Here is an 8,076-nt window from a genome sequence, read left to right on the forward strand (position 1 = left end):
GGCGGCCGCCGCGCTGCGACAGCCAACACCTGGAGCCGCGGTTCGGGACGCGCGCAGCTTTTCGTCCAGCCTCCGGGCCTGCCCGAGGGGTCCCGCTGAGCCTCTCAGTTCCCCCCACCTGTGCACCGCGGAACCCTCCCCCTGAGTCTTTCGGAAACGTTAAAAATTTCCCTGTGGAGGAAAAGGGGTCCTGACAAATGTGCCTCCCCTCCCCAAATAAAACCAGGTCACAGGAGAGGAGTCTGAGCTCTTCTGGGGACCCAAAGCCGGGGCCCAAAGAGGCGAGGTAGCCAGGGACCTCCAAGAGCCAGAGGGTAGAGAGGAGGCTTCTAGGTGGCAGGTACTCCCCGAAGGGTTAGTGAGGTGCAGCACTGAGCCAGGATGGGTCCAGTCGCCACTGTGTCCAGGGTGGAAGGGGCCAGGCTGCAGGTGCGTGGTGCAGCGCGCGGAGGACAGTCCCAGACAGCGCGGCTGCGAGGCCAAAACCAGAGCTAGGCGTTCGGTGAGAGTGATGAGACCCTTGCCAGCAGGACAGGTGGCAGGACAGGTGGGGGATGCAGGTGCAGTCGCTGTCACTGTGGGGACCTGGTGTTGAGTGGCCCCTGGGGAGGGCCTCTGTTCCCAAGGGATTGGGGCATTGGTCCCCTCTTGAGGGCCCAGAGCAGAGCAAGAACCGCACCGAGCTCTCACCGACTGGAGACTCGGCTCTTGAACCCGGAACCCCATCCTATAGGAGACCCTACCTACTTCTGGAAACTCAGGCTTCATTGACCTGGTATGAAGCACTCTATTTTAGAAGGCCCAAGGATTCCAGTGGCTTTCGAGTCACTGCCCCTGTGTTGTCACTTGGGCTCAATTAGAATTTGAGGTGTTGCCATTTTCTCTGGAATTAGGGGTGAACCACACAAAGTCACTGTTTTTGTAAACACTCTAAAGTGGTCACTACGAACTGATGGAGGATGCCCATGGCCTTTGCCTAACGTGGGACCACGCCCAACCCATGGCCCAATAGCTCCTGCCCCTGTTGCCCAGTTGGCCCCTCTTCCAGGAATCACCCCTCTTCTGGCTGGGCTTTCTCCCTGATCCCTTTGTCCCCATCCTTCCTTGAAAGGTCAAGTGTCTTCAAGTACCAAGTATAAGCTCTCTAGTTAAATCATGTAGTGTATTTATCTCCTAGGGATTTTATAAAAGCAAAGCTGACCAATACTCCAAGATGATCAAATCCCATGAAGAAGAAAGACATACAATACAGTTATCTGGAGACAAAACTCACAAATAAGCATCACCCACTGGCCCTTGATTTGGCTCTCAATGCTTCCCCCACGGGGAAAAAAAAAAAAAAGCTTTGGGTGGGGCTGGCATCGGTGACTCGAAGGGCTTCCATGCAGGAGCAGATGCAGAGGCGGATGCGCGGGTTGCAGCTGTGCTCACCACACCTGCCGTCCTAGTCAGGTGTCAGGCTGCAGGGTACTGAACAGCTTGGTGGCCCTCGTTTGATGAGGACACTGGCCCCGAGTCCCAGAGTGGACATGCAGAGTCCAGCAGGAGCTTGGGGCTCCTTATTCCAACACCTGTTGGTAAACTCTGGGAGGAACATGAGTCTGTCGTTGTCCCAGTAGGTGTGGCCTTGTACTCTGATATGGCAACACTCTGTCCCCATTTTCCAGGTGGGAAAGAGAATACAAACTTTGCAGCCAGCATCAAAGAGGGACATCATCTGCAGTGGGATCCCCTCCAGTATGCCTGGTGTCCTGTACAAAGGAGAAGTCTGGACGCAGACCGAATGCGCAGAGACCAGAAGGAGCTTGGAGGTGGGTTAACGATGGCTATCGGGACCAGGTTGGCCAGTATGGGGGTTTGACCCTTTCCCTGCCACCCAGGTACCCGCTTACCTTTTGGCTTCCTGTGTCATGGTTTGTGGTTTTGCAAGGAGAACAATACAACACAGGACAAATGTAAGATTCTTTATAATAGTCATCCATACACAAAAAGCGATGCAGGAAACCTGTCCCTACTCTAAAGACCAAAGAACCCAGCTAAGGCTTGGATCCCATGGCAGTGCTCTACATGAGACCAACCAGAAGCCTAGAGCCAATGACAATGTCTCATGCAGGCCAGTTTCACAGATCTGTGCTCAGAAGGCCCGGAGGTCAGTAGTAGAAGCCAGAAAGTCTGTGCCGGCAGGATGAAGGGGTGAGGGATCTGCACTGGAGCCAGGAAGCAATGCCCAAGGTAAGCACCAGAGCTCCCCAAAAAAAAGTACCACAGCCACCCTCAGCAACAGTGAGGTCCTCAGCTCCCCCAAGGAGGAGGACAGCTGAGTTCCCATCAGAGAAGCCAACATGACAAGCTTCTTCAGGACACTGAGTAGTACACCATCTTTCCCTCTAGAGCGAGGAGTCACTGCTCAAAGTGAGGACCCAAGCTCCTAAAAAAGTTAATCATAACCATTCTCAGTGACAGTGAGGCCCCAAGCTCGTCCTCTGATGAGAACAGCCAAGTTCACCAGGAAAGCCAGCATGACAAGGTCCTCCAGCAGAACAGCCAAGGGAACCAGCAGCTTCCCACAGCTCCAACAGCTCCCACAGCTTCTCCAAGCAGCTTCCCTAACATCCTCCCAGCAGCTTCTCCAATTCTACCTCTGATCCTGCTGACAACAACCCTCAGGTGGGCCTCCTACACCCAGCGCCATGCTGATTGAATTCAGCTGGGCGAAACAAGGTGCCCACCAGTTCACAACCCACTGCATCAGCAGCAGGCCCTTTGCAGGAGTGGAGCGGGTTCTGTGCTCCTGGGCCTCCAGCTCCCAGAACCTAAGCACCATAAGCCCCATTCCTTTCCAGAGCACCTACCTTCGGTTATTCTCTTGCAGTCACGGAAAGCAGCCTGAGGGAGCGCATGCTACACTGCCTCCCTTGCATTTCTCCCCTTTTGAAAGGCAGCCTCCAAACTTTGGCCACCCCGAGTGTGTCCTAGCCCTTGGGGCATTGCCCTATGCTTTTTGTTTAGAAAATATGAGGTCTTTAATTTACTTGAAGATAGCAATCATAAACATCTCATGTATCTCCTTTGGGCTCCTTCTTCCAAAGGGACATAAAACACACACTCCCTTTGTCCAGAACTATGAGGTGTTGGCTTGTGTGTCTGATGGTGGCTAAGTGGGGCTGTCACTGCCATCTGTGGCCTGGCCATGGCCACATGATCTGATGGGAAGTGCTGGTCACCGTGCCTCACTCCTGGAACTGAATACAGCCCAAATAACTGGAGTACATGACACAGGCCCCCCTACAGAAGGCAGGGACTACAGCTGCTCAGAGGGGACAGATGGCAAATGGACAGAAAGCCAGAGACATACAGGAAGCAGCAGCTGGACTCACCCTTCAGCCACTTTAAGCATCACTGGTGACACAGGAAGAAGATGGAGTAGGAAATGATGGGTTAGGCTTCCACATGACCTATGCATGATGGGATTGGATAAACAACCAGTTGTACACCGGAGTTTGTAAGGAAAAATGGTTGTCAGGCAGTCGTTAGAGTTTTAGTTATTATCCTTGTCACTTAAGATGGTACCCACCCTATGAGGACTCTAAGCAGCAAAGGAGAGGGAGACACTAGCCTAGCGTGACTGGAAGTCAGACTGCTTCCTAGGCCATGTGTCATGACACATGCCTGTAATCTCAGCACTAGGGAGGCTGAGACAGGAGGACTGCAGCAAGTTTGAGGCCAGCCTGGGCTACAAAGTGAGTTCAAGGCTACCATGAACTCCATAGTGAAACCTTGTCTCAAGAGGTGGGGGCCTCCTGCAGGGCTACATGGGGCTTCTGCATGCTTGATGGCTCTTGGTGGTCTGTGGTCTTCTCCCCTTGACCTACATCCTCATGATTCCTGTATCACCCAAGAATTGCAGAGCAAAACCACAGCAAGCCTGGCCAGAGGCCTGGGCACAGGGACAGCTCATCCCTGGCTGCTAGGAGAGATTTTTTTTTCTTTTTTCAATACTGGGAATCAAACCTCATGGAGCCTCATCTTCAGCCTTTATTATTTTTCGTTTGAGACAAGGTCTCTCTGAGACCTTGTTGTCCAACCCTAAGTTGCCCAGGCTGGGCTTGAACCCATAATCCTCCTGCCTCAGTCTCCTAGTACTGAGATTACAGGCTGAGAGAGGTACTTTGACCTGATGCAGAAGACACGGATAGTAAAGGCAATCGGGATGCGGCATTTGGAAGTATTAGCAGCTGGTCTATTGATCGGCACAAGCTGTGATCACGGGGAACTGGAACCTCAGGAAAGGCCGTCTGGCCTAACATTTCCTCAGTGCAGCAAGCATAAAGGTTCTTTGGGGCATGATGACCCACATGCCAAAGCCCAAAAAGAGCCTGAGTCAGTAGAGACTGGTCCAGGGCCTGTAATAACCCTCAATAAACCAACTCTGAAGCAGCTCTTCTGTCCCTGAGCTGCAGCCCCCAACTCCCATAGATCTCTGAGTATTAACCCTAGACTGTCCTACCCTAGCCTAGACCTCCTGCCTTTTCTGTACACATTCGCCACTCTCTGGTGAGCCAGCCCTTGTATTAACAGGGTGCCTAGATCCAGATTCCACAAAAGGACCGAACCTTTCTCCCTTTCAGTTTCCAAAGACATCACCTACCAGGATTCTTGCGGTCCCAGTGTGACACTTCCCTGGGGTGCTCCCAATCTTCCCTCTTGCAAAACCAGCTGGTATCCCAGTTTCTTGCACCTCAGTAAAAGCTTTAACCTCAGATCTACCTGCACACAGAGCCTGCAACCTGTCCGCCACCTTCAGATGGCAATGACTAGTCCAGCCCAACTCCACACTCAGGTTTCCTCAGGAGACAGGTCTTCCTGGCTGACCCACAAGAGCCAGAGCAGGCACATTTGCTTCCTGGTTTAAATGGGTTTTTTTTTCAACTTTGTTCTACTAAACTCCGAATAAATTACATTCACTAAGGTGTACTGGGAAACCCCAACCTCTGCTCTAGCCTGGTGGTGTACATGGTGTAGACTGCATGCTCTTCCTGGCTGAACTTTCTGGGGCTGTTGGGCACAAGCCAGAGCATGAGACATCACTCGCCAAGGGGCTAGGCTGGCACCCAGTGCCTGAATTCTGCCCCTGTCTGTGCTCTGGCCATTCGGAGTCTCCACTCCAAGAGTGGGCTCCCTGGACAGCGGGCACTCATCCCAGATTCTCTTGGGAACAAGCAAGGACTTCGTAACAGGTACCCAGTCTTTGCCACATGTTGTAGACAGTGGTGCTGGAAGGAGACGGGGCTGTCGAGCTGGGGGAGCATAAGTGTGTTTCCAGGCCCTCTCCATGCAGAGCGTGGCTGACAGCACCAACCAGCGCCACCTCCTTTCCTTCCAACCTTCTGGCTGATCCCGAACATGCTCCAAACTGTGCTCGGTACAGACAGGTCAGGGTAAGATTTGGAGTCTGCTGGGTGTGTGTGTGTGTGTGTGTGTGTGTGTGTGTGTGTGTGTCAGAGTCAGAGCTCTCCAAAGAGACAACAAATAAGAAAAGGGCCAGGGAGGAAAGGAATTGGCTTACATAGTTCTTATTAAAGGTGGGCAGATGGACCCGAGACCTAGATATCAGCATGTCCCCGCTCAAATCCAGGAGCCACCTGTTGGAGAGTTCCTTTGTAACTGGGGGAGATGAACCTTTCTGCTTCGTGCAGGCCTTTGCCTAGTTGAACAAGGCCCACCCACAGTTCAGAGAAGAGTCTGCTTCACTCACAGTCCACTAATTTAAACCTAAGTCCCACCCAGAATCCCCTCACAGAAACCTCCAGAATGATGTCTGACCACCTGCCTGGAATTAACCCTCCTCCCCAGGGGATCTGATCGAAGTCACCCAGAAAAGGAAAGCCACAGTAAGTTTCTGTTCCTGATCAGTAACAGGTCCTGTGGTCCACACACGGGCAAACTCAGAATTAAGACTGCTTTCTCAATCCAGGGCCTGGGCCCTGAAGCCAGGCTAAGGAACTTTCTTGATGTAGCTTCTGGGAAAACCTTGGAGCAGGGTCCAGAAACCCTGGGAGGCCTGTTTCTCCACTTGTTGCCATCACACCTACTCTGAAGGAAATTGGCCAAGCTTGCTGACCCTGGACCCCCAACACAGGACCATCCACACAGATGGGATGCAACCTCTCCTCACATGCTGTTCTCCATGCCCCAGCCCCAGCCCCAGCTCTGGCTAGAGACATGGGTGCCTCAAACAGGAGTGGCCCTCTCCCCAGGCAGCACTGCCTTGGGCAACCTGAGGACACCAGTCAGAGCAGCCCCACCTGGTCCTGCAGGAAGTCATAGTGGTAAAAGACAGGCATTATCAATCGATCGGGCTCCTCCCACCCGGAGCAGCCTAACGACTCTGACTCTCGGGTCATCATGAGTCCTGGCTTTCCTCCCTGGCCCCCAGGGGACTCCCACTGCAAGCACAAAAGGCAGGCGAGTTCAGGTGCTTCCCCAAAGCCGCTGCCAGGACTGGATTATTTATAGCAACCCTGGGTACCTAAACTGAGGAGAGTTAAATGGATTTGAATGAACGGTCCTGGGGCTGCAGATGCAGAGGCCGGAGGGCCGGGCGGCCGGGCGGCCAGGCGGGCCCTGAGACGTAGTGGGAAAATATTTCCAATCAGGTCTGGCTCGCGAGAGCAGAGTGTGGCGGAGAGCCTCGCTGACAGCTGCGTCTGGGAGGCCGGAGGAGCTTCAGCCTGAGGATTTGCACTAAAAATAGCATCGCTGGCTTGTGGGTAGAGAATTTGACCCAATTAGAGATTACCAGTTTCAGGAATTACTGGAAAAGAAATCTCATTAAATAGGTTAAATATAGGAGCCAAAAGCTTAAAAGGCCATTTGGGATTAAAGGGGAAACCGAAACTCCAGATGAAGATTTTTTTTTTTTTTTACAACACATTTTTCAGCCCCTTGAAAAGCAAGCGGCATGGATGTAGCCTCCGGGAGCACGGCAGGGGACCAGGACAAGGTTTTGGGGCCCAGCACTGTAGGAAGGGGTCGGGGACTCCAGCCCAGCCGCCCCGCCAGCCCGGGACTTGGGCCCGGGCCGCGCGGTCCCTGCTGGTCGCTGTTGGGTGCTGGCTAAATGGCCTTCTGCTCGCGAGCGGGGACGGGGCGGTGTCTCCGATCACACTTGACTCACGCACACGTGACAATTCTCGGGCGCGCGGTGAGTACGAGCAGGACCCCGCCCAGCCCGCTTGGGATTCTCCACGCACCACCTTCCGCAGCCGGGAACTCGACAGCCGCCCCGCGCCTCCCTGCTCCCCGCCGCCAGTCGCCGATCTGTCACCGAGGCCCGTGGGTCCCACCCCGAAATCGCTTCCTCGGCTGCCCGCCGGCCCCGCTGCGAGGTTTCCGGCCCGAGCGAGCGCCCGCCCCGCCAGCTCCCGCACGTTTTCCCTGCAGTGGGAAGAGGCTCTCTGCTTCTGGTTCTGAAAGAAAAAAAAAAAAAAAAAAACAGTCATTGGCTTCCTCGCGCCACGCCGCATCCCCAGTCGGTTGTCACAGCACGAGAGCCCTGAGAAAAACCCGAAGAAAAGAGAAACGCTGCGCTCCAACGTCTTGGGGCGGCGCCGGCGGCGGGAGCAGCCTTACTCTGGGGGCGCGTTGCCTGCTCCTCAGACAGGGAGCTCTTGGCGTCCATCCGGAGGACCGCAGACCCCAGCCTCCAGCCCTGTGTTCTTTTGTGTCCGTTGCCTGCACCCCCTCTTTGGAGTGTTGGCCTGCTCCTCCTCAAATTCTGCTTCTTTTTAAAAATCTCTGTATCGGTATCGGTGTGCCGGGCGTAATAACTGCACTCCACGTCCTCTTCATTGTTCTGTTTCTGTCCCTATCTATCTCCATCTCTATCTCTCTCCCTCTTTCCTGTGATCTTTCTATTTTGTTCTGTTTTTTCCTTTGGGTTTCTCATATAAGGGACATCATCTTACAGTGACCCATGCACACCCATGTTAAAGGCAACGCAAGCCACAGTAGCTAAATCTTGGAAGTGGCCTAGCTATGGCTCAACAGTTGCATGGATAAAGAGAAGGTGGTGTT

Source organism: Octodon degus, unplaced genomic scaffold (assembly GCF_000260255.1).
Source record: "Octodon degus isolate 3935 unplaced genomic scaffold, OctDeg1.0 scaffold00035, whole genome shotgun sequence".
Classification (NCBI taxonomy): domain Eukaryota; kingdom Metazoa; phylum Chordata; class Mammalia; order Rodentia; family Octodontidae; genus Octodon; species Octodon degus.